The 25,888-nt window shown below is 44.7% G+C and overlaps 1 protein-coding gene and 1 long non-coding RNA gene across 5 annotated transcripts in view; both read left to right on the forward strand.

Annotated features, from left to right (window-relative positions):
• SH3PXD2A (SH3 and PX domains 2A) overlaps positions 1 to 25,888 on the forward strand; it is a 388,309-nt gene that overhangs the window by 38,463 nt on the left and 323,958 nt on the right. The gene's annotated exons all lie outside the window — the stretch shown is intronic.
• LOC122466664 lies at positions 439 to 24,235 on the forward strand. Its single transcript, XR_006292365.1, has 3 exons — positions 439 to 449; positions 14,689 to 14,695; positions 24,160 to 24,235. It is a non-coding gene; the product is annotated as an uncharacterized LOC122466664 (long non-coding RNA).

A 25,888-nucleotide genomic window follows, 5' to 3' on the forward strand; every position in this document is an offset into this window, starting at 1 on the left:
ATGAGAGCTTGACTTATTAGAAGTTTCAATAAACTAATTATAGCAGCCAGATGCATGTCCTCCCTTGGAAAAGTTAGAGTTGTTTATAACTGTGCCCGCAACAGGAACAATTACTAAGAGAAAAGGATGGTCTTTTGACTAGGACAGGAGATGGTAAGTCAGGAGACATGGGTCTGTCACAGACATCCCTGTGTGACCCTGGACAGATCACTTACGGCCTGGTTTTTCTGAGCCGCTGGGCAGCTGCTGCTCTCATTGAAGTGGTTGATAGCTGCTGGTGGTCAGCCCCACTGAAATCAGGCCACTGACTTCCCCCGCCTCAGTTTCCCCACTGTAAATTGGGGATAACATTTATCCACTTTTATGAGAAGCGCTTAGCTCTGTGGATGAAAGATTTTACATAATTAAATAGTGGTGTCTACAGACTTAGATATTAGCCCCATCCAGTTGTCTTTAACTGAATGAATAAAAGAGTGACACTGTATTTCAAGAGTTGGGTGGGTGAAGAGGGGGATTCTTTTGGCTTACAAGAAACAAAATGTGTCCTGGGATTAAAATATCTAGGTTTTTGCAGTCTCCGTATAAACCTTTAGGATTGGGCCCTTTTTCTCCCATAGGCCCTAATGCAGGGGTTCTCAAACTGGGGGTCGTGACCCCTCAGGGAGTCTCAAGGGGGGTCATGAGCTGTTAGCCTCCACCCCCAAACCATGCTTTACCTCCAGCGTTTATAATAGTGTTAAATACAAAAAAAGTGTTTTTAATTTATAAGGGGGGGGTCACACTCATATGTTTGCAGTGTGAAAGGGGTCACCAATACAAAAGTTTGAGAAACACTGTTCTAATGGGCGTTTTGCCTGAGTAAGAAGTTCAGGATCAGTTCCTTAAATGCATTTTAAATTGTTCCCTCACACAAGCCCAAACTCCAAAACTAAGGCCCCAGTACCTAAACGGATTGCTGCAAGTCACCTGCTTTGTTAATTAACTCCCAGACTGTGCAACAAGTTCCTTTTTTAATTTCCTATATTATGCTTTTTTTAAACTCTGTTTTAATGGGGTTTCATCAGTTTACTTCCTGTCACATGGGGATAAGTTGCATCAAATGTGGTATAACATCATGTGAGATGCTTGCAGTCCTGTCCCACTCAAGCCCAACATAAAGGGATGGAGAATTCAATTTAAGAAGGTAGAGGAAACGCATTTTTATGCTTCAATTATCTGTGAAGAATTCAGGCAGAAAGTGACAAAGCAGAACAAAAGAACAATTAGTAGGAGCTCTGCCTCTCAGAGGCACTGGGTTTTTGTTTGTGTTTTTTGGGAGCAAAATACACAGCTTGGCCAAGTTACAGAATCTATAAATGTTGTTTGGGATCAGTCTGTCTGTCAGGTTTGAGCCTGATAATGAAATACTCTGAGTTTTCTTGACTCTGATTAAAGTCAATAGGAGTTGAGCACACATAGTACTTTGCACCATCCAGGTTTTTTTGGTTGCTTACAAGCATCTTATCTGGCTTGAAATGGAGTGAGTCAGTTTGGGCAAAATTAAATTATTGGTGTAGAAAAGCATTAAGGAGGTAGCAGGCTTTCATTTCTAGCTCCCACTCATTCCCTTCCCTGAAAGCTTCTGCCTGTCTTTAAGTTAGCTTTCTGAAGTGTAGATGGAACCTGTTGTGTCATGTGATAAACTTTTGACCCAATAGTGCCAATGCAGCATGGTCTTGTAGTGCAGAGATGGGACTTGTCTGCATTTTTAATCATGTTACCTGAAATGTGCTAGAACCTTGATAAAGCTAGTCACTTACAGTGCATTTTCTTCATCTGGGAAACTACTCTGCAAGATGAAAGTGTGTTCAAACCAGTGTACGCTACTGTGTTATACCTCATTCCCCATATGTGGTTGCAGCTCTCTATTTAGAACCTATCGAAACACTTACACATTGTTCAAAATGTTTCCAATTTTTGATGAAACAATTCAAACTGAAAAAAATTCATTTCAGTTTGAATAGAATTAAATGAAAATTTTTTGAGTTGTTGTTTTCGTTTTTTACCCCCACTATTAGAAAACAGGAAGGGAAAAAAAACCCTATCCTCCCCCCCAAAAAAGTTTTATTTATTTTGATTTCATTCGATTTGAAATGAAAACTTTTCATTGAGTGCAAAAATTGAAAACATCAACAAAAACAGGAAATCATCCCCACTTTTTGATCAGCTGTACCTGTAACATGGGGAAGGGGACGGACGGGACTTAACTGAAGGTCAAAATAGCCATCTTGGGAGAATGTTCCCCATTTAAAACATAGAACCCAAATGGTAAGCTTCTCTCTGATCTCTCCCATTAATGTTCTCACATTGAGATAGTTTGATAGGGAACCCCACCCCTGCGGAAATATTAAAAAAAAAAAAAAAAAAATCTCTGGGTGAAACCCTGTGTAAAACACCCCAGTTATCTAGCTCTGGAGGAGAGACATGAATGGTATGAAACAGACTGGTGCTTTCGCCATGTTCTGTGGTGGTGAAATCACTGAGAAACTGTCAGGAGTTATTCTGATGCTGACAGGCAGTGGGGACCACACCACAAACCAGCAGCATGCAAATTCCTTTCCACTGACTTGTGTGCTTGCTATTGCTTCCCTTCTGACTTATCAGAGTGAACGTGAAAGGGGCACATGGTGCTTTTGCACGTGTTATCCGCTGCGTCCTAGTAGCTCAGCATGCCGGCTTTCTCCTAACTGGAGGACGGTGGTGGTTCCCCATTCTCTGTGCTGACTTAAGGTAGCAGAAAGTTGGGACACTCAATGCATTGGAGAAACCAGTCGTGCTCTAAATCAAAACAACAATACGCTTAGACAGCAAGAGTCCATACCGCCGAATATCCATGGCCACATTGTATGGCTTTATTCCACCAGGCATCTAAAAGTGCCACAGGGTCATGACTAATCTGATGCAGCCAAGTTAATGGCTGCCACCACTCTGTGGCCAGGCAACATCCCCTGCTGACCTCAAGTCTGGTCTTCGATACCAGCCTCAGTCAGGAGTAGCAGAAGGTCCCTAAAAGTGGAGGGGCCACAGGCACCCAAACCATGGTCCCACCCTCGCCCCGCCCCTTCCCCATGGCCCCTGCTCCCGCACCGCCTCTTCCCCCTAAGACTCCGCTCACTCCTCTCTACCCCTTCCCCTCCATAGCTTGCCCTTATGGCCGGTAAAAAGTGGGAGGGCCATGGCCCCCTGGCCCGCCCTGTTCTGGTGCCATTGGCCATACTTATTGATAAGGACTGCTGTTGCATTATGCACCTTAATCTAGCTGAAAAGGACCCTCTGCTGTCTGCAAATGTTTAAAGTACTTACCCCACATTAGAATCTCCTCAGCACCAGTGGGGTCTTATTAACTGTCCATATAAGAACCTGGATAGACAGAAAATACTGAATGAATTCTGATATCAGTTCTGCCATGTACACAACACAGTGTAGGTGCACGGCAACTTCCGTGACGAATAAAGCTGTTGGTTTTCTGGAGCCAACCACTAGAGGGAGACATCACATGTACTAAGTGTTGTGTTACCGAGTCTTTGCAATCTGAGAGCCCACTCCCCCAAACACTTAGAATAGGTCTACACTATAGCCACTACAACATCACAGATACGGCGCTGCAGCTGGGCCGCTGTAGCATCGTAGTGTAGATGCTTCCTACGTCGGTGGAAGGGTTTTTTCCATCACTGTCGTTAATCTCTCTTGCCAAGAGGTGGTAGACTGGTTGACGGAGGAATTCTGTCAACTCCCAGTGTAGGTGAGGCTAGGTCAAATTGACAACCACCTCGCACACGGCGTGAAATTTTTCACAGCCCTGAGTCACATAGCTCGGTTGATTTTATTTTGTTTAATGTAGACCAGGCCTTACTACTGGGTGTAGTGCTTATTGCCAGCAATACTTCGAGAGACACAAGGTGGGTGAGGGAATATCTTTTATTGGACCAACTTCTGTTGGTGAGAGAGACAAGCTTTTGAGCTGCACAGAGCTGCTCTTCAGGTCTGGGAAAGGGACGCAGCACATCACAGCTAAATACGAGCAAACTGATAGTTTAGCAAAAGTAGTTAGCACATATTCTGCCTGTTTGATCTTGTAGTTAGCTGTGACACTCTGAGTCCCTTTCCCAGCCCTGAAGAAGAGCTCTGTGCAGCTCGAAAGCGTCTCTCTCTCACCAACAGAAGTTGGTCCAATAAAAGGGCAAGTCTACACTACAGAATTAAGTTGACCTAAGTTACATCGACGTACAGCCACCATGGTAATTACATTGCTTTTCCGTGTCCACGTTACGTTCCTTGTGTCGGCGGTTCGCGTCCTCACCCGGAGCACTGGCACCGATGCAGCTGTCAGTGTGGGATATTGTGGGATAGCTTCTAAAAGACAGGTTTCAGAGTAACAGCCGTGTTAGTCTGTATTCGTAAAAAGAAAAGGTGCCACAAGTACTCCTTTTCTTCTAAAAGACAACAGTCAATGTAAGCAACACGGTGTCTAAACTGACACTGCATCGACTTAACATCAACCTAAGCGCTATGCCTCTCCCAGAGGTGGAGTTATTAAGTCCGTGTAGTGGGCGAATTACGTTGGTGGGAGCGACATAGACGCTTGCAGAGTTCGGTTGATGTAAGCTGCCTTGTCGGCACTACTATTAGGCCAAAGATATTACCTCACCCAGCTTGTTTCTCTAATATCCTGGGACTTACATGGCTGCAACAACACGGCACACATGCATACTTCTAGTCAGTTAATGGCAAGTACTCCTGGTAGTAAGCACTACGGTTGGTAGCATTTGCAGGATGGGTACTAGGTTAAGAGAAGAGAAGGAGGTGATATGCAGCGAGAGTGAGTGTTAAGACCGTGAGATCATGCAGTTGTTTGGGTGAGTAATGCACACTGTGGAGGTTACACAGGATTTGTTGGTGTCTATATACTGTTATAGTTTATAGGTTTTGTGTAGTGGTGTTTGTTTATACACTTAGTCACTGAAGGGACTCTGGATTTTCAGTTACAATCAGGATTTACACCAGTGTAATTCAGAATCTGTCCCATGGGTTTTAGGCCGGTGTGATTTCTCTGTTAAACCAAATACAGTTTTAAATGCCCATGATCAGAGCATAGGAGTTAGGACCAAATTCAGGCCTGGTATCACTCCATTGATTTCAGTGGAGCTACACTATCTCAGAGCTGAATTTGAGCCTTAAGTTTTTTGTTTTGTTTTTATCGTTTGCTTTGATAGTGATAAAAATATTGACTGGCTGGCAGAACTCCAGGGCTTCACTCTGTATTCTAGCAACCCCAATGGGAACAAATTTAAAGCAGTTTGATACTCCAGAATCTTGAGATTGTTGCAGTTTTCTTTTAAAGTTTTTACTCTGGCAACTGCTAAGGGCATTTTCTGTAATCCTGGTGGTGCAGACTGCGTGACAGTTTCTTCTTGAGGCTGCTTTTGCAGACGGCCTTGCCATCCCCCGTGCTTTAACCCCTGACACACAAACACTTTGTTCATAGAAAGGCCGTACTCAGTTTCTTCCTTACTGAATGGATGTGATCAAGAAAAAGGTGAATATGGGGCACGGGATGTAGAAAGCTGATCCTTTTCCCTTTGATTTTTAAATGAGGCACTGCATCTCTGACTATCAACCGTAGTTACCTTTTGAATTGACATTTTGAAGCATCTGTTATTACACTTATTCTGTCCCTGGTCGGTTTGTAGTAGTGTGTGTGTGTGTGTGTGTGTGTGTGTGTGTGTGTGTGTGTGCGTGCGCGCGCATGGGGTGGGACGATTGAGAGAGAATGTTTTAGGAACAAGATCCTCGTGCATGATTGAGCTGATCACTCAACATGCCATACAGGTCAACAGTCTTTTTATATCACAGAGGATTCAAGTGTGCCACAAACAAGCTGCTGCATGTTAATCCTGCCTTGGAAACCCTGTTTAGAGGAGCAGATTTATTAGACGTGATGTGCTGCTATTCTGCCGTGTTTCTGTAAGAGCTTCCTGCGATAAATCGAGATCACTCTGTAGCATTTATATTTCAAAATTATTTGAAAGTTTTCACATAAATCCCCCCTTTGAAGAAGTTGCACAAACAAACTTGCCCTTTGTTTATTCAGCCAGGTGTCCTCTGACTTCTGGTAGTATTAATCTTTGCCCCACAATGTCCCCTGGAATTGGTCGTATCTGGGCTGAACTGGAGCAGGCTGCCTCAGAGGTTCATCCATCCTGCTTCTGTGCCGGCTGAAGAATGATGCAGTATCTGGGAGACAGGGTATCAATAGATGGTTACCCCTGCGTGGCTGGGTGGAGGTGAAAAGAGTGCAGGAAGCCCTTCCTTTTCTCTGGGTAACGAAGGATGGCTACTTCCATACAAACACCACTTTCACAAGCGGAGCTTCAAGTTGGGACCTTGAGCTCTGAAATCAAAAGCTCCTACCAAAGGAGCAACTCCCGGAGCGGCCAGGTTACCCTTATACGAGCCAGCCACTGGACTCGACTGGAGGGAGACCTCACACCCACTAAGAGCTATACTTGTGCAGGTGCACAGGACTTAGGTGCTCGTGCTCCCTGTATGCAAGCACCTGAGGAGCATCAGCAGCAGCCCCAAGTGGGGCATGGCAGAATGGGGACATGGCCTTACCCACCCTAGACTGGCTGGTGGGCCAGGGCTAATGCAGTGGGGAGTGCATCATGCCTCCGCAGAAAGGAGGTGTAGGAGCTGCTCCCATTAGTATTGCAAAGGCATTCTGCCTGCTTGGCATTCTGCTACTGGTTCAGTGCCTCCCCATCCCTTCCATAAACCTCTGTGCTTCTAAAGGACACAGTCTGGCCCCAGCTTTCTGCTGTCAGACCTTGACAGCCCATCTTGAGCCCTGATTCTCAATGCGCTGCCGGGATTGTGTGCACGTCAGGTGCACGTCTGGAGAATGCTTAGCTCTGCTGAGCAGGCACTGAGTCCTGGATGGATTCTGCAAGCAGCACCTAACTGATTCCAGGTGCTGCTAATGATCAGGGGAGTAAAAATGATTAGTTTAAAAGGAATTCAGTGTATCAGAGTACATTCCAAGAGGATATCATGCCTCTAAAATAATACCTTGCAAATCAAATAAGTATCCTGTAGTGAATAGGAAAACAGTAGCCAGTTGGCAGTAAGAGAGCAACCCAAGACAGGAAACTAACTTTGTGTAAAAATGCTCCCCTTTTTCTCCCCCTACAGCCAAATAACCCCTGTCTCTCACCGTTCTTCTTCTAAGTGGTGGGGTTCTCCTCAGAGCTCTCAAAACCAACTGTCACACATTTACAAGGGCTGGAGTATGAGTGGCCACTTCTTTGTATTTAGGGCCTGTGAAAAGAGGAGAATTCTGAAGGTCACTCAGGCCCCAGTTCAGCAAAGTACTTAAATCCCACTGAAGTCAATGGGATTTAGGCACGTGCTTGGATTTAGGCACGTGCTTAAAGTTAGGCACGTGCTTAAGTGCCTTGGTGAATCGGGGCCTGCTGTTACTGTGATGTCGGTGGGTGGTTTTGTTCAAGATGTTTATCTTTGCTTGGATGGAGCAGAATTAAGCACATGCGGGGTCTCTGCTTTGTATGTTCCAGGCAGACTCCACCGTCTGGCAAACTAGCAGATGATATTTATGTGACCAAGGCTAAGCATGTTGCATATTAGTGTAGAAAAAATGGATGGTTGCTGTGGAGATCTTTTTGTGACCATGAAGAACTGGAAACTTTTAGGCTTTGTTGCAAAGGTCGCATCCACCTGTAGTAGCCATGGAAGCGTCTTTTAAATATATATATTTTAGTGCTTTCGGAAGATGCCCCATTGTCAACTCCAGGGACATCATGGGATGCGCCAGCATAAACTTTGCGATGCTGCGCTTCCATTTAGGGGTGAGCAGGGTAGTTCAGTCACTGAGTACATTCAGTCCTTGGCCTTTTTGAGATTCTCCTGGAGGGCATCAATTATGGTGCTGGGTTTTGCAGCGTGGACAGCTGTCTCACAGGAGCAGGGCTGGTGTTATCCCCTTTTACATCCTAGAACAATTCTCTAATTGGCTTCTTTCTCTTGCACTCAAGAGCAGTTTGGATGGTCAACAGAAAAAAGGGACTATTTGAGTATAATAGGGCCTCTCTGGATCCAAAAATTGCAGCTTTCCCATCTGGAATAATTCCTACCTTGGTTCTGTCTGCTTCTGGGTCTTTCAAAGTCTGTTCATTCCCCCAGATGAGAAAGTCAGCAGCTTCTCCAAATCAGGCCTGACTCCTGTTTGTGGTAGACTTAGGGCTAGTCTACACTGGCATCATTAAAGCTGCTGAGCTTGCAAGCTAGGTTCTTTCTACAAAAAGAAAAGGAGGACTTGTGGCACCTTAGAGACTAACCAATTTATTTGAGCATAAAGCTTTTGTGAGCTACAGCTCACTTCATCGGATGCATCCGATGAAGTGAGCTGTAGCTCACGAAAGCTTTATGCTCAAATAAATTGGTTAGTCTCTAAGGTGCCACAAGTACTCCTTTTCTTTTTGCAAATACAGACTAACACGGCTGTTACTCTAAAACCTGTTCTTTCTGCAGTTTGGGCCAAATCCTCACCCCACTGAAGTGAATGGCAAATTTCCCACGGAGTTGGCTGAGACTAACGTTTAGCTCTACCGCACTTCAGCAGTGGTGTAGCTGCTTCCAAGTGTTTTCTGAGATGTAGGGAACTAAGGCACAGATCCTAAATTGGTGTAAATTGCTCCATTAAAACTATGACAGCCTATCCGGCTAGTGACCTGCCATGAATCTGATCCAGCAATCTTTCTTTGCTCAAGCAAAACTCTCCTTGACTTCAACCCTTGACTCTTACCTTCAGTGGGAGTTTTGCCTGATCAAGTTCTGAATCTGGAGTATTTGTACAGTTCCCCCATTTAGCTTTCAGTGACAGTGAAATGTAAGGTTTCAGACTGGCAGCTGTGTTTGTCTGTATCAGCAAAAACAATGAGGAGTCCTTGTGGCACCTTAGAGACTAACAAATTTATTTGGGCATAAGCTTTCGTGGTCTAGGACCCACTTCATCAACTGCATGGAGTGGAAAATACAGTAGGAAGATATATATACATAGTACCAGCCATTCCTGATAAGGAGTAAGCACAGCAGCCATGGCAAAGGAAGAAGGAAAGAAAGCTGAAGCCTGCCATGCTGTGAGCCTGATCCAACATCCATTGAAAACAGTGGAAAGATTCCTGTTGATGTCAGGAATCAGGGCTTTGGATCAGGGTTTCTGTGTCCTTCCAAGGTAGGAAATGGATTGTGTTTGCAAATAATTATTTTATTTTTTACCAAAGCTCTAAGGAAGGCACAGTGGGCCAGTCCTGCTAGCTCTACTCACTGCTCATGTGGGTGAAATAAGTGAGATCTGGTCCTGTTTGGACATATCTGTACTTTAAGAGTTTGGTGGGAGGAGGAGAATTACAACATCGAAAAATTCTTGAGCGGCTCTGCTCAGAGCCATATGCTAATTGCAATAGGGGACTCCGGCCTGTGAGTTATGATGTTGTAATTCACACCTTGTGCTTAATGGCACTCAGCCTGCTGCCTCGTGCCATGCACACATGGTGTGAATTATTAGAGCTCAGCTCACACCCTGTTGTGCCGTACTGCTTGCATAAAGATGGCTGTGGGGTGTGGCTGGTTAGCTTGGCTCTCCCCGAACCACTTTTTCCCCATCTTTTCCTTGGCAGTTTAGCCCTTGGCATGTGGCCTGGGATTGACTTCTCCCTGATTGCAAAGGGCTGTAGGTGTGCAGGCAAACTGTTAACTCCTTATCTGTGAAACTCTACTCCCTGAGCTCAGCATGTTGCCTTCTAGTCCAAAGCTTTAGAACCACCCTGATTTCTTACCTGATAAGCTAATCTAATCGCTGGGGGGGTATTGCATTAGGTACTGCAAATATTCCTCTCAGCTCTGTGGAGTCTTTTTGTTTGTTTGTTTCTAATAATTGCTGGTAGCTTTCAATGCAGCCTGAGCTTGTGCCTCTGAGTAGGAAGCAGCGTGCATGGATTGAATGGGGATTGCAAAAAAAAAAACAGTTGAGCTGGTTTAAAGTATGATACTGAGATCACAGATGAATCTGCTCATTAAAAAAATGCTCAGGGAAAGCATTACAGAGCAAGTAGTTGTTGATAGCATGGGCAGTAGGTATGTGAGTCTTGCAGTCAGGCCTTCAGGTAACAGTTGGAGTAACCCTGTTTGCTGCCCTGGGGTCAGAATAAAAACGTTGTCAGGTTTAAAAATGTTGTTTTCCTAGCCCAATCCACCTGCAGGCTGTCTAGAATACTGCCCCCCAAGCAGTAAATATTGATGTCCAAGGCATCAAGTATTTGTGCATAGGAATGTGTTGGACAAAACATCCTGGTGGCTGGAGAGCGGCTGTGAAACAAATGGGGCCAGGTCAAATCAAAATGGAAGCATTTTATTTTAATTTTCAATCTACCATATTCCTGGGACTCTGGGCTAGATTCTCTGCTTCTCCAAGTTTATGCTGAGCCAGGACTAGATAACCCCGCCCTCTCTATTACCCCTCAACAGAGCAGAGCTTTGCGCAGAGCAGTGGAGAATCAAGTCCTGGATTTCAGTCTGGAGAATGTTGTTTCTTGTTGGAGCCTAGGCCCATCTGGTGCATAGGTAAATAACAATACTGCCTTCGGGGGGAGGGCTATTAGTAGGTTGGTGGGGTTGTGAATGATTGTAAAAATGCGCTTGATATCTAGGATAAACTTGCCAAGTGTGTAAGTGACTTAAGAGCGTAAAGCTCATTTTTAAAAGTGACATTGGCCCTTAGGAGCTTAAATCCCCTTGTCTATCAACAAGATGTAGGCTCCTAAGTATCTAAATCACTTTTAGAAATGGGATGTAGGTTCCTAAATCTCTTAGGCATGTTTTGAAATTTTCACTTCTAATCCCCAGTAGGCAAATCTGTGTCCTAAGTAACCATTATAAAATATCTCAAGGTTTTGTTTAATTGGGTGGTCAATGAAGCCAGCTATAATTGTGATTCTCAGAGTGAAATGTTTGTAAATCCATTGAAGTGGCTAAGAGTCAGAGAGCGTTCTGGTTAGAGGATACACAGGAAGGGGTTTGTTTAATGTTCAAAAGGCCCTTAGACACCGAATCTGGCAGGAATGTAAATGCTTATAGTCATTTTGCTGATTCATTTTTTATTTCTGGTTTCAATAGGACACATAATATAGGCAGAGCTATAAAAGGTTTGCTTCAAGGTGACCACTGCTGACTCGCAGGAACAAATTTTGCTTCCTGAAAATGAGTAACACTCTTGTTATGTGGCTCGTGGTTGGCCTGGGTTAGACTGATAGGCAAACTGGAAGGGGATTGCTGTGGTAAGTGATCAAAGTGGTGCTAAAGGGTATCTGTATAAAAGGCCTTTCTCTCCTTGACTCCCTTAAGAGTTTAATCAAAATTGCATGACCAAACACCAATGCAATGCTTGGAAAAATTAATTCCAAGGCTCACTGAAGAGGGAGGATGATGTTTGTGTGATGACTCAGGACACCTGGGTTCAATCTCTGACTCTATATCAAATTTCCATGTGATTTTTGGCTAAAACACTTAATCTGTCTCTTCCTCAATTTTCTCCTCTACAAAATGTGGATGATAATACCCTACCTATCTAACAAGGGGCTGAGAGCGTTAATTCACGACTGTTAATGAGTTTTGAGGTTTCATAGATTCATAGATACTAAGGTCAGGAGGGACCATTATGATCATCTAGTATGACCTGCACAACGCAGGCCACAGAATCTCACCCACCCACTCCTGTGAAAAACCTCTGAGCTATTGAAGTCCTCAAATCGTGGTTTAAAGACTTCAAGGAGCAGAGAATCCTCCAGCAAGTGACCCATGCCCCATGCTACAGAGGAAGGCGAAAAACCTCCAGGGCCTCTTCCAATCTGCCCTGGAGGAAAATTCCTTCCCGACCCCAAATATGGCGATCAGCTAAACTCTGAGCATATGGACAAGATTCACCAGCCAGATACCCACGAAAGAATTCTCTGTTGTAACTCAGATCCCACCCCATCTAACATCCCATCACAGGCCATTGGACCTATTTACCATGAATATTTAAAGATTAATTAATGGCCAAAACCATGTTATCTCATCTCAGAATGGTCCTGCAGAAGTGCAATGTATTATTATTTTTTCAGTTTCTAAATGTGACCTGCTGCAGTAGATACACAGGAGTATTGGAGAAACATTTCTCTCGTTTGTCTAACTTAGGGCCAGATTTGTAAAGGTATTGAGGCACCTAAAGATGCAGAGATCCCCTAGTGGGATTTTCCCATTGGGAGGGAGGTGCCTGGGTGCTTTTGAAAATCTTGCTAGGCACCTCTGCGTCTTTAGACACCTAACTAATCTTTGAGGATCTGGTCCTTAGTCTTTAAAGTGGAGTCTGCCTATTAACTAATTACCCTGCAACTAGTCTATGGGCCACTAGTGAGCTTCCAGGAGAAAGCCAAGACTTTGTGTAGCATGTGTAGTCAGTGCCTCCTGCCTAAATATTTACTTAAGAGTAGCCCAGTGCCACTGATCCTAATCTAACTGGCAGCTGAGTTAACCATTGTGAGGCCGGCTCCCAAAGAATACAGTTCTGTAGGGTGCATTCTGCTCTTGAAGCCTGCAGGTAGCTCCAAGCTAAGGATGGGAAGTAGAGTAATTGCTGCTGCAAGTGGGAAGGAAATTAAATAAAACGTAAGTGACTTTTAGGTAATTTATGTCTTTGGTGACACTGTGACAACTAACTTGGACGAACTGTCACGGAGTCTGTTACCTACATTTGCATGATTGCTGATATGGGAAGGCTGTAAAGGGGGAATTGTTATCTGGAGAGGCAAGATAACACTCTGCTTTAATTCATTCCACTGGGATATCTGTTTGGACCCAGAGATCTTGTTTCAAATCTGTAGCCATCTTGGACATCATGTTGGTGAGTGTGCTGCAAACCCCGCGCATCTGAAACTTCCAGTTGACGCTGGGGATAGAATTCAGGTCCTTCTGCTCCAAAGTGCAGACTTGAGCTAAAGGAGTGTGTGTACAGCCCCAGTGTGCTGCTAATTCCAGAAGTGGACAGTGTTGCATACATTACAATACTGTCTCTGTGAGTGGAATCGGAACAGTGCCTCTGAAGAGGAACAGGCGATGTCCGTTTCCTCAGGTTTCCATGGCACCTTGGCCATGAGCAGAAGGAGACAGAAGATATGTGGATGCTGAGGATTGGGAGAGAATGTTCTGAACATAGCGGGCAGCATGTTAGCAGGCAGGAAACCAAGAGTTGGAGAAGGAGGGAAAGGAAAGAGTGTGTCAAGATGATAGATGGTTGGGAGAAGAGTAGGAGGAAATGAGAGCACAGAGATGATAATTTGACTTACCAAAGAAACAGAATGATACAGAGAATTCAGAACTTTGTAGCTACAGGTTTCAGGAATTGCCTATGCAGACACGTTTCATATTCCACATACAAAATGTGTATTAAATCCTGTCTTTTAAAAATGAGTTTAATACCATAATCACAGGGGTCTAACTGATCTATCCCTCACCTAACTCTTGCATCAGTTTTCTAATGTCAGCCCAAAAGCCTTTGAACTTTGGACGGTCACAGATGATGTGTTTCTCTTAGCGTTTTGCTCACGGGCCTGATCTGAAACTCATTGAAGACAAAGCCCATTGAAGTTAATGGCAGTCTTTCCATTGACTTCAGTGCTTTGGGTCAGACTTCTGTTGATTTCAAGACTTTGGATTAGGCCCATAGTAGCTAGCATTATATCCTTCCAGTCCTCTAGAGGGATAGGCTGGCTTTTCCTAATTTAGCTCCACATTGTCAATCTTGCCCTGCAGTTTTGCAGAAAAAAGTAAGTACATTATACATATGCATGTACATAGAGATAGATCTCTGGTTAAAATACCTAAGATGCTGTACATTTTTTGATAGTTTTCAATTTGAAGATAAAGCTAGTTTTTAAACGCTCCCAAATTCTTATCACTTTTGAAATAAAGTGCAAAATTCCCATCTTTCTAACTCCTATTAGAGTTTGGAGTTATGTGAAAGATAGTAGGCCAGTTTTGTCCAAATAATTTTTTCATATGCTTTTATCCTCTTCGCTCCCACCAGAGACATAACCAATACAGAAATCCTCAGACTTTTTCTGAAGTTTTCCTTCATTTACTGTTGATCACAAAGAAAGGACGCAGCCACCAGTTCAGGCTTTGTGAATCTGGGGGCCCTCTTAGTTTACATGAACTTTCCTGTCTCCTCTACTCCAAAGGGGTCGGAGGGAGAAGAGATCCCACCATTCTATAGGGCACCGCCTGAAGAATTTCCATTATTTGGAATAGGAACGTCCCCGGAGACCTGTCATTGTTCTGTAAGGGCCTGAAGGAGTTTTGCTCCCTTTCCCAGGCCCTGGATCTGCTGCTGTCGCACTACATCTCAGGGTCACTCGTAAGGTTAGAAATCAAAGCATGTTAATATAAACTGCATCCAAGTGTTGATGCAGAACAAGAATTACCAAAAGGGATGAGCCCAGAAAATAGGGTTGGGTTTATCAGCATATCTTTACATGTGGAAATGCTGGGCCTGCCTATTGTGGGAAAACTTGTACCGGTGCAGATGCATAAGTGTAGCTACACAGTGCAAACTCCCCCAGTGGTGTAAAGTGGGGCTCGCAGAGTTGTAGTATACCCTGTTTTCAAATGGTTGCAAGCCCCGTCTTAGGGCTTGTCAATATGGCAAGCTATTGCGTGGCAAGCCAGGGTGTGAACCTACATCGCACCAATTTGCTGTGTAGTAACATCCTGGGTGGACAGCGTAACGACACTCCCGGATTTTCAGTGTGCTGTAATAATGTCCACATGGGATGTTGTTGCATGGCAAGCTGGTGCATTGTAGATTCACACCCTGGCTTGCTGCACAGTAATTTGCTGTATAGACAAACCCTTACACCAGTACAATGCATATACCCTGGGAATCTGTACTGGTGTAAGTGCATCAGTGTAGCTACCCAGGCACATCCGATGAAGTGAGCTGTAGCTCATGAAAGCTTATGCTCAAATAGATTTGTTAGTCTCTAAGGTGCCACAAGTACTCCTTTTCTTTTTACCCAGGTACAAATATCCCTACTATGGATAGGCCCTAAATCTCAGAACAGGGAGAAAGGTAATGGGAGAAATGTGGAAAAGGTGGAACAATCTGAATACTTGCACTGAGAAGTGACTGTAAAAATGGCATTGTATGGGGTTCCATGTTACATATGCCTCCATAATTTCCAGATTAAACATTAATCCATATACAAGTAAAAAATTGTGGGGTTCCCCCCAGCAAGCCCTGGGGTTTGAATGTCTCTCACCGGGTTATTTTTGGGTCACATGTCATCACCAGCAAGAACAATTCCTCAGGCCATATCTGCCCTTGGTTCCATCTCTGTCACGTTGCTGGCCCAATTTTTCTCTTACGTCTGTAGGTTGACTCCAGGTTTACAATATCTGTGCAACTGAGGGCAGAAGTTTGTCCTGCCATAGTATTTATTCAACAATTCTTAAATAATGCATGAGCCAAAAAAGAATCAAGCTCACTCTCCAAGGGCTTTTTTTGGTTAGTAAAGCCTGCAGATCTGACTTTGAATACAGAGTGAGAGCAGATCTGTTGTATAAGAAGTTGACACATCATCTGTTTCCCTGATAACAGATGCCTGAGTCATTTAAAATTGGATGGGACAAAGAAATCTTGAGACTTCCACTGAGAAACTCTTTGGCTGTTATGGGCTTTTTTAACATTTGGTCTAAATTTTCTTTTGCTCAGTTTCATCTCATTGTTTCTACTGCTAGTGTGGGCAGAATTTCACTTACAGTTCTTGTAATCGTCCCTTAAATCAAGTTGGTCCATATTGCCCAATAATCAGTTTTGTTGCTCTGTTCTGATTTTCCTCTGATTTGTCAATATTTTTCTGACACTTTAGTGACTGCATCTGTTTTTATGGGGCCTAATTCAGCACCTGTTGAAGTCAATGAGAATCTTTCCATTGACTCCAATGGGCATTGTCTCAGTCCCAGATAGAAGTCAATTGGAAACTGATTGAAGTCGGTGGAGCTGCACCCAATTTTACCAGCTGAATTTAGCCCAAAGAGGCTGGCTATCCTATTGACTTTAATGTGGTTTGAGTGTCTGCGTGCTCTTTTGAATAGTTAGGGGTTTAAGGCAGTTAATTGTGATCTAAGGTCGGGTTTCAAAAGTGCTCAAGATTGGACTAATTGTTCCTATAAAAAGTCAGTTAAAGTCAGAGGAAGCAGATTTAGGCCAATATTGAGTGTTTGTGAAAATCTCATCCCTACTTTCCCTATGGATGCATGCACACAGCTCTCAGAAATTGTCATGGATGTTTTTCCTGCATATTGACTAGTGATGTGAAAATGAAACTCTCACTTTTTTTTTTAGTTAAGAAGAAGAAATTCTTATAACCCCCAGGATCAATGTTCAGGAAGAGTTTGGGGCATGAGAGATCAATAGGCATTTGCTTACTAGAATTCATCCCGAATAACAGCACCGCTAGTACGCTTCTCCAAAGTTCGCACTCTGGATTTATGTACTTCGCTATAGTCTCAGAGCTTGTCTTTACTCAGTTTGAGCATTGATTTAACTATAAATTTCTAAAAAAATGTAGTTAAATTGGTACAACTTTTGTGTGGAGACAAGCCCTCCAAATTAAAGTCACCTGAGCAAGTTACGTTTAATTGCCAGATCATTTTCATGCTATTTTCTTGGGGCGAAACCTGTCTGCTTTTGCATTTGTGAGGAATTCTTGCAACTCTCTGACTGCTGGCTGTGTTGACCACCCACTGGTTGAAGAAACACAATCACTGTATCAAAATACTTTAGAACTCAAACAGCCCCAGCGGGGAACCAGGTAGAAGGTGGTGTTAAGCCAACAACTTTATTGAAAGGTCTGTGCCTCACAAGCATAATTAGATTCTTGTTTGTTTGAAGATGCAACCTCTTCCTACCTCTGCTCTGATTCCTTTTCGGAACTGGAGCCGGGCATTAATTACTGAGGCTGAGCATCCAGGTTCCACAGAAAGCCAAATAAACATACAGTCTTGGTATTGGTGTTTGTATTTATTTGTTAACTGGCTTTTTTAATGCTCCATGGGGCTAGAGACGGGCCTGAAATAATGCCTCCTCTTGTGGTATAGCCATTCATAATGGCAGAAGATCTGATCTCATGATATTTTGGCCAAACAGACAGTTCTCTGAGTCATGACAAAGTAACTACAAATACACACACGCGCGCACGCGCACACACTCTCCCATCCAATGGAAATACAAATCAGTACTATACCCTGTCTGATTTCCTCCCAACCCCACACACTAGGCCTTCCCATGCGCGCGCACACACATTATCCCCTACTCATATACACGCATACGAATACTGTGTTCCTCATGCATTCCATCCATAATACTCTTAATGCTCACTGTGGTGTGAGTTCTGTTAAAGACCATGATTTAATAAACCCAGGTTGGGGTCTTAGTGCTAAAAAGGTGGCCTGTGGCAGAGCTGCAGGTTTGAGAAATAGTAGCAAATCACTCCATTTCTGCAATCTGGGCTGATAACTGTCTAACTGTAAGTGGCTTTCTTCCAATACCCAGAAGCTGTAAAGGGGGCTAACTAAGGGCAGGTCTGCGCTTAAAACGCTGCATCTGCACAGCTGCGGTGCTTAATTGAAGATGCTCCCGTGCAGACGGGAGAGCCTCTTGCGTAAGTGTAATTAATCCACTTCCCCGAGAGGCAGTAGCTATGTAGTGCTGTCTGCATGGTGGGTTCGGTTGGTATAACTACATCACTCAGGGGTGTGGGTTTTTTACATCCGTGAGCAACATAGTTATAACGATATAGGTCTGTAGTGTAGACGTGGCCTTAGAGCTGCTGATCTGGGGTGTGATTTGGGGAGCCCTGGTGCATGGAAGCTGCGCTAGGAGGCTGACTGCTCCTGGCTGGATTGCCTGGTTGAGTAGGATACCAGCTGGTATTTAATGGAACTCCACTGTGGGTTGCTTATGCAATCTTATTTTGCAACCCTTTTGCGAATAGTGCTTTGTTGCTACGGCTATCATTGGTATGCAAATAAATAAATGTGGCTGAGGTAGCTTCCCACTCCGGTTACTACTTGGGACTCACTTATTGCGCCTTTTAGTAGCAATGTCCTGTGGGGACTGCAAGTTGCTTTAAAAAAAAAAAAAAAAAAAAAAGGAAAGGAGTCCTGCTTTAAAAAAATCGACATAGTAGATAAGTAAATTACAACGTTTCACTGGGGGACGCATTGGGGGACGGCTGATATCTGGGTGCATGTGAGGTGAAGTTCACTTCTGGACACAGGGCCTGCATCCTCTATTGAGGAATCTAGAGCCTGTTTGCAAAACAGATATGAAAAATCATGGTCTTAATGGCAGGTTTCAGAGTAGCAGCCGTGTTAGTCTGTATTCACAAAAAGAAAAGGAGAACTTGTGGCACCTTAGAGACTAACCAATTTATTTGAGCATAAGCTTTCGTGAGCTACAGCCCACTTCATCGGATGCATTCACACTGAATGATGAAGTGGGCTGTAGCTCACGAAAGCTTATGCTCAAATAAATTGGTTAGTCTCTAAGGTGCCACAAGTACTCCTTTTCTTCATGGTCTTAATGAAGACCCTGGATTTATGACTTGTTACAAGAACCTGTAACCCACCAGCCCCCCTTTTCGTCCTATGACTACAGGGTGTTAACAGGCCACTTCACCTTGAATGGTCCCTCAGAATAAGTGCTAACTCCTTGTGGTAAAGTGTCCTTTTGATCTTGTATTTAGCTGTCCCTTTCCCAGACCTGAAGAAGAACTCTGTGTAGCTGGAAAGCTTGTCTGTCTCATCAACAGAAGTTAATCCTATAGCATCACCGTTAAGAGTAAAAACACGCTGCATGAAGGAATATAGTGGGTGGGAAAATGTCGTCTTTTGCATGTTTAATTAAACGGCAAGCTCTAGTGGCCAAGCACTTCTGTTTTTTGAGACACACCCTACCCCACTTGAGAAATAGGAAAAAAAGGTCATTGAGGTCAATGGAGTTGTGCCCGTTTGCACCATCTGAGAATCGGGCCCACTGTGTAGATGCCCTCACTAAAGTGGTTTGCCTCTGGGGCAGCCGTCCACATACCATAAATGAAAGAGTGTTCTGTTGCTATCAGATTCCTTCTTTTCAATCCCACTGCATCGCTGCTGCCGTTTAAAAAGCTAGACGTGTGCAACTTTTATCCATCAGACCCGTGGGACGTCATGGGCTGCTTCTCAGTTACATTTCCCCAGCTGGTAATGGAAACTCAAGCTGTATAGAGAGATGTCTGTGAAACGACATCTGTTCCATCAAAGAGCCAGACAATCTGCACCTGTGCAGAGTCTGTTTTAGCCTGTGTACATTGGACGAGTTTAAAACAACAAAACAATAGAATGAGTAGCCCAGGAGAAATTCTCTCCATTTGTCATGATTTGGGGTGGTTTGGTTGTTCCTTCGAGGCTGTGTCTATGTCTCAGCTCATCATTCTTCAAACTCAAATGGAGAGAACCGCTCCTCACCCCACGTGTTATGGACTGTGTTTGAAAATAGTCTTTCATCGGCACTGGCATTGCCAAGCAGTGGCCCCTCAGTGACGATCCTGCTGAAAAGTGACCTCATTTCATGGCACCAGCCATGCAATCGCCTCTGGTTCTGGGGCTGTCTCAGTTTTCACAGGCTGATTTCACATCTGTGGGTATTTCACAGGTCCCAAAATACCTTTTGGGGGCTTTTGAGGATATATCTGTACAGCCTGCTGCAGCCAACCTCGCAGCCTGGGTTGACAGTCTTGGGTTCCCGGAGCTCATGCTGCTATGCTAAACATAGCTGTGTAGACCGTGCTTTGAAGTTGTACCTCTGACACACCCCCACATTTCCCCCCCTCCCTCCAGCTTCAGAACCCGACCTCCAGCCTGAGCCACAATGTCTACACAGCTATTCTTAGCATGATATCGCAAAGCCCTGTGAGTCCAAATCTGTCGACCTGGGCTGTCAGGCTTGCTGCTGTGTAGATGTACTCTTAGATTGTTAGCAAGCTGGAGATGGGTCTGACCTGGGTCTATACACATGCTCATCCAAAGTGAACTTTCCAAAAGTTTGGAGGTGTTCAGAGACGGATTCAGTCAAAGGCACTCGCCTAGGGTCCTAGCTTCAGCAGTCGCGTGATTCCACCAGAATCTAATCTTAAAAAAAAAAAAATTAAGCTTGCAGCCAACACGGTTGTAGATAAAACCTTGAAAATCTGACCCAAGTGTAGCTGAAACAATAGACTTGAGAGGTCTGACCTGCCCCATGCATCTCAGTGGCGTGTTAACTCCAAGCTCCACTACTCTAGCATTTCCGCCTCTCTGGGAGGGAAGAGGGGCCTCCTTACTACCACAAGTCCTAGTTTGGGGCTGAGACATTGCTAGGGGCTGAGACATTGCAAGTCTCCAGCAATATGTGATGTGATGTGATGAAACCTCCAGGAATACGTCCAACCAAAACTGGCAACACTAGATTGCATGGGGATGGAGCCACAGCAACCCATGTCATGGCATGACTAGGGTCCCTGATTGTCTTAATCCGGTGCTGGGGCAATCAGATGTCCCAGTTTGAGCCCATTAGAGAGAGAGGAGGGGGATGGGTCCACCCAATGAGATTTGGATCCTGATACAAACTTCCCAAAAGTCAGGAGGGTTGGGGTCCAGGGCTCCAGGTTCAGGCCAGCCTCTAGCTTTGCCACAATGCACTGAGGCAGCATTGCACTGTTAATGTTGTGTGTTGGTAGAACTTGAGCTGTGGGGTTATGTACAAAGCTAGTGACAGCTTTAATGAGGCCCAGCATCAGAAATTTCCATCCTGCTCTTAATACTGGTCTAGCAATGGCAAGAAGAGCTCTGTAGAATAAAAGATTTTATCTTGTGTTGAGTAAACCGGCTGTAAGAGAGGACGGGAACTACCATCTACCCTCTTATCACTGGGAGCCCATCTCATTGGTGCTAGAGATTGGCAACGATGTGAGCAAGAAGGTGGCTACCAGCACAGATGCCATCTGTATTAGAATGTCTATGTGCACACATAGAAGAGCTTTCCGCCAGGGATCTCAAAGCACGCTACAGACCTTGATTATGTCTGTCAACACACAAGATAATAGGGATTTCCATGCTGCATCAGGCCATCTAGACCAGGGGTTCTCAAACTTTTTTTTTGCTGGGCCCCCCTTTGCAAATATTTCAGGCTTCGATGACCCCCCCCCCCAAAAAAAAAAAAAAAAAAAGTGATAGCAAATTACTGAACATACTCACAGGAGCATACTCGTGGTATTGCCACCTTTACTTCTGTGCTGCTGCTGGCAACGGAGTTGCCTTCAGAGCTGGATGGCTGGAGAGTGGTGGGTGCTGTACCCTCCCTCCCCTTGCCCCCAGCAATATTTTTCTGCAGCCCTCCCCCCACCCCATAGCCTTGCGACCCCCTTTGAGGTTAGGACCCCCAGTTTGAGAAACTGTGATCTAGCCTGTCCAACTAGCCCATCACCCTGTTTCTGACAGTAGCCAGTACCTACTGCTTCAGAGGATCCTGCAAGAAGCTCTGTCCTAGGCAGCTATGGAATAACCTTCAGCAGGTGTAAGGACTAGTTTCCCCATTTTACAGATGGGGAATCTAAGGCACAGGGATTGGAGAGATTAGTTCCTGCTCCAGCTGAAGTCAGTGTCAAAACTCTGAGTGACTTTTTCAGTGGGAACAGCAACTGACCCTGAGTGCATTGCCCCAAATCATATAGGAAATCTGTGGCAGAGGTGGGATTGAGCCCTTGCTTCAATTGTTAGCCCACACTTCCTCCAGTTAAAACTTGTATTATGCATAGAGGCACTTCTCTCTGTGAGAAGTTATAGAACACTGCTCTGAGCCAAATGATACAGCTTTATTAACCCATCTTAGGTGCTGTGTACAGGGGGCCAGTTATTGTGTTGTTTTGCATGTGGTGTGACCCCCCATTGATTTTTTTTTTAAAGGCTCTTGGAGGGCAAGTCAGCACAGAATTTGGCCCCAGATAACTTGCTACAAGGCAATGAAAAACTTGATACAACTATTTAGATACTTCCTGCATACTCTGTGTACCATAGCTATGCTTTCATGTCCAGAAGATTATCAGTAATGAATATTTAGCATCATTAGTTGTACTAAAAGTTAATTTCAGCTTCCGAAGGGCTCTCATCTTGGTCCCATCATGTTATCTATCCCAGTCACGCATAAACCACTCCAAGCCCACTGTCACCAAAGTATCATCTACTGAACAGCTGATAGAAAAAGCAGTAGCATGAAAGCTGAAGATGTCACATCAAGGCACTCTGTGGATTTGTGCCAGGGAGAGCTGGATATTTTCCATCAAAAACACAACGTTTGATAGTAAAGTCAGAACCAGGCCGGTGACAGCTGAATGTATACTTTACTTACACTGTAGGAAATCACCTTTCCTCCTTATTGCGCTTTGTAGGCAGCAAATAGTGCTTAATATCCTTATTTTGGCATCCAACAAGCAGTCACTTATAAACTTCCTCTGTGACTATACAGTTCAAGATGCACCTGAGAAGGTAGGAGCACATCCAGCACGACCACTGCTTCTTGCTGGAGGCTTTTCCAATGGTGCTGTGGCAAAGTCCACTACCAGTAGAGGTGCTGAAGAAGCCCAAGACTTATATAGTACTCAAGAGGAAGCAGACACTAGGATCCTTCTGCATGCTGTATGTGCCAATGTGGCTTTTGGCTCTCTTGGTGCCAAAGGAACCATAATTAGGTCACCTGATACAGATGTTTTTGTCCTTACTGTTCACTACTTTCCTAAAATGGAACACACTGATAACAACAAGTGAATTAAAACAGGCATCATTACAGTTGACAAGTGTCGCTTCATACCTGTGCATGCAACTTGTGATGTATTCACTCCTGACTTCTGCAACATACTTCCTGCTGTAAGCCCATTAACAGAAGGTGACTCTGTGCCAGCCCTGTCTGGTGTGGGGGGGAAAAGTCTGTGTTATATGTTGTCAGAGCACAGGGAGCTCACTGCTTCACAGATTGGTCAAATAGGGAGAGGGTGATGGACAAGCTGCAATTTCTGAAGCCAGGAACTTGGCTGTATGACCAGAGCGAGAAAGAAAAGGAGACCCACAGAGACCTAAATTGCTTGCACCTCAATGTGTCCATCAAAAAAGTACAAGTCACTGGCCAATCTCCCTTCCTGTGAGGACTGTTTGGAAGAGCATGTCATAAGAGCATCTTGCCAAACAAAGATTTGGATGTCTTTGCACATAGGTAAGCCAGATATTGGATCACCATTGCCACATGGTTGGAAAAATGTGGATGAGAACTAATTCCTGTATTCTTCAAGGGCCTGATGGCTTCTGAGCATCTACAAGATCTTATTTGTGCCTGTACCAATAGGGGTCACTGCACAATCAGCTGTGTGTGTGTTCAGAGCGATCTTCCCTGCACAAAACTGTGTACATGCTAAAGCAATGAACACTATGGTAACCACGCACTCTCGACAGAGATCATAATGACGAACAAGATGATGATGATGATAATGATGTAGACTAAAAATGTCCCCCGTGCTGTTACATTTCAAGGATATCTGTACACATTTATTATTAGATTTTGTTTTACGCTTTAGATTGTTGTTGTGAGGCTTTGAGAAATCCAATTTTATGTCTTGAAATACCACATAGTCATTAAACTAGCAGAAACTAATGCAAATATTTCAAAGTGGTAATTTTAACATGTTGATGGTGTCATTGTTTGTTCCCATTTCTGTGGTAACAGCCTGACTTGACAGCTCCACATTGTACTTCATCTTAAAGTAGCATCATAAACTTTTGAATGATGTATGATGTGCATGTGTGTAGAGAGGGTACATTAAGTCGCCCAAGCGGGTGGTATCTGCTGCTGGCCTAAAACCCAGTTTCTCTAAAAATACAAGTTTAAAGTGGCTCTTTGTGCTGTAGATTATTCTAATTATTGTAGCAAAGGCCATGTCACAGACCGTGTTCCCTCTAATTTTTCCCACGCATGTGTGGAATGAATTTTGTTCTGTGCCCCAATATGGAGGTGATTGTGCTGTAGATTATTCTAATTATTGTAGCAATCACCCCGATATTGGTGCACAGAACAAAATTCATGTGGTGGGGGTGGGGCTGAGGGTTTTGGAGTATGGGAGGGGGGCTCAGGGCTGGGGCGCGGTGGGAGGGAGAGGGTGAGGGCTCCGGCTGGAGGTGCGGGCTCTGGGGTGGGGCCTGGGATGAGGGGTTTGGGGTGCAGGCTGCCTGGGGGCTACAGTGGGGAGAGAGGACACCCCGCATTTCTCTCTCCCTGCAGCAGCACCTGGGCTATGTGGTGTGGGGAGGCTCCTCTCCCCCAGCCGCGGCAGGTCCGTACTGGGGCTGGGTTGGGGCGAGGAGAGGGGCACTTCCTCCCCAGCCATGGCAAGTCTGGAGAAAGTCCATGCTGGGGGAGAAGCGCCTCTCCACGCTGTAGCCCTGAGCCCCTGCATGTGGCTTAATAGGCACTGTGCATTTGCGCAGCTTAGAGGAAATTTAGGTCATAGATCAGGATTGGAGCCCATTGTGCTTAGCACTGTACAAATCCAGACACTAGGATGACACAGTTCCTGCCTTGAAGAGCATATTACAGGTGGGGCTGGTAGCACTGCATGCTATTAAGGTTGCCCGACACTTCCTATTTATTATAAGACCCTGCTTTCTGTTGCTTATAGCTCCTGTGTGTGACAGGACTGTACGCACCATCCCCACAGAGTGACTGAGCCTGCTCCAGCCCGGGGCTATAGGGTGAAGCCAGACTTTCACTGTAATAGCTGCTCCCAGCTTCTGTGAGCTGGGGTGGGGCTGGGCACTGGAGCTGAGGGCACGAAGCCTGTGTCTCCTGTGTTTTCAGTGACCCCTCAGACTCCTAGGCAGTGTGGAGTGGGAGGAGGGACTGGTTAGGTGGGGAAGCTGGAATTGGTTGGGTAGGAAGGCTGGCGCAGGGAGCCAGGTGGGGAAGGGAGGCTGGACCTGTGCAACCTTAATTTGGCCCCTTTGTGCATGTGAAGAAGATAGAATTAGTGAAAAGTTTGGTTTAAATAAGTGGCCTAGCATTGCACAGGAACTCTTCAGGGATGGAATCCAGTTCTCCAGGGCAGCATTCAACTACCTTAACCAGGATGCCATCCTGTCTCTTCCTGCAAGCCCGTGACTCCTTCACTACACACCTTCCAACTTCTGCACCAGATGAGTCAGGGGCCCATCAGACAACAGCCTCTGTTACTACACAGCCCTGATTCATCCCTACAGCATGGCCATCCTGGGCACTGAATGAAGAAGGGGTCCTGTGACAAAAATGCTAGGGGTTCATGTAATCAAAGACTGTACCATAATGCATGTGCACAGTAGGGTTGAAGTAAGGTTGCACAAGGAAACTTAATTCTGGCATTTCCTATCTTATGAGTGCTTGACTTGGCAACCTCAATAAAGTTCTTTTTAACAGATTTTTTTTGTGTGTAATGTACCTTTTTTTGGGTAGTAAATAAAAAAATGACCCTTGTGGTCCCTTCTAACCCTATGCTTCTAACACGAAGGTTTTGTTGCATGCAGTGTACATGTAGGTGCAAAAGGCATATTCTACATCTGTGCTAAAGGCTTAAGGAATATCCAAACTGACTGGTTCAAAATTTTAGTCACCATTTTAAAAACTGTATACAGGCTTCCCAACCCT

Source organism: Chelonia mydas, chromosome 7, assembly GCF_015237465.2.
Source record: "Chelonia mydas isolate rCheMyd1 chromosome 7, rCheMyd1.pri.v2, whole genome shotgun sequence".
NCBI lineage: Eukaryota > Metazoa > Chordata > Testudines > Cheloniidae > Chelonia > Chelonia mydas.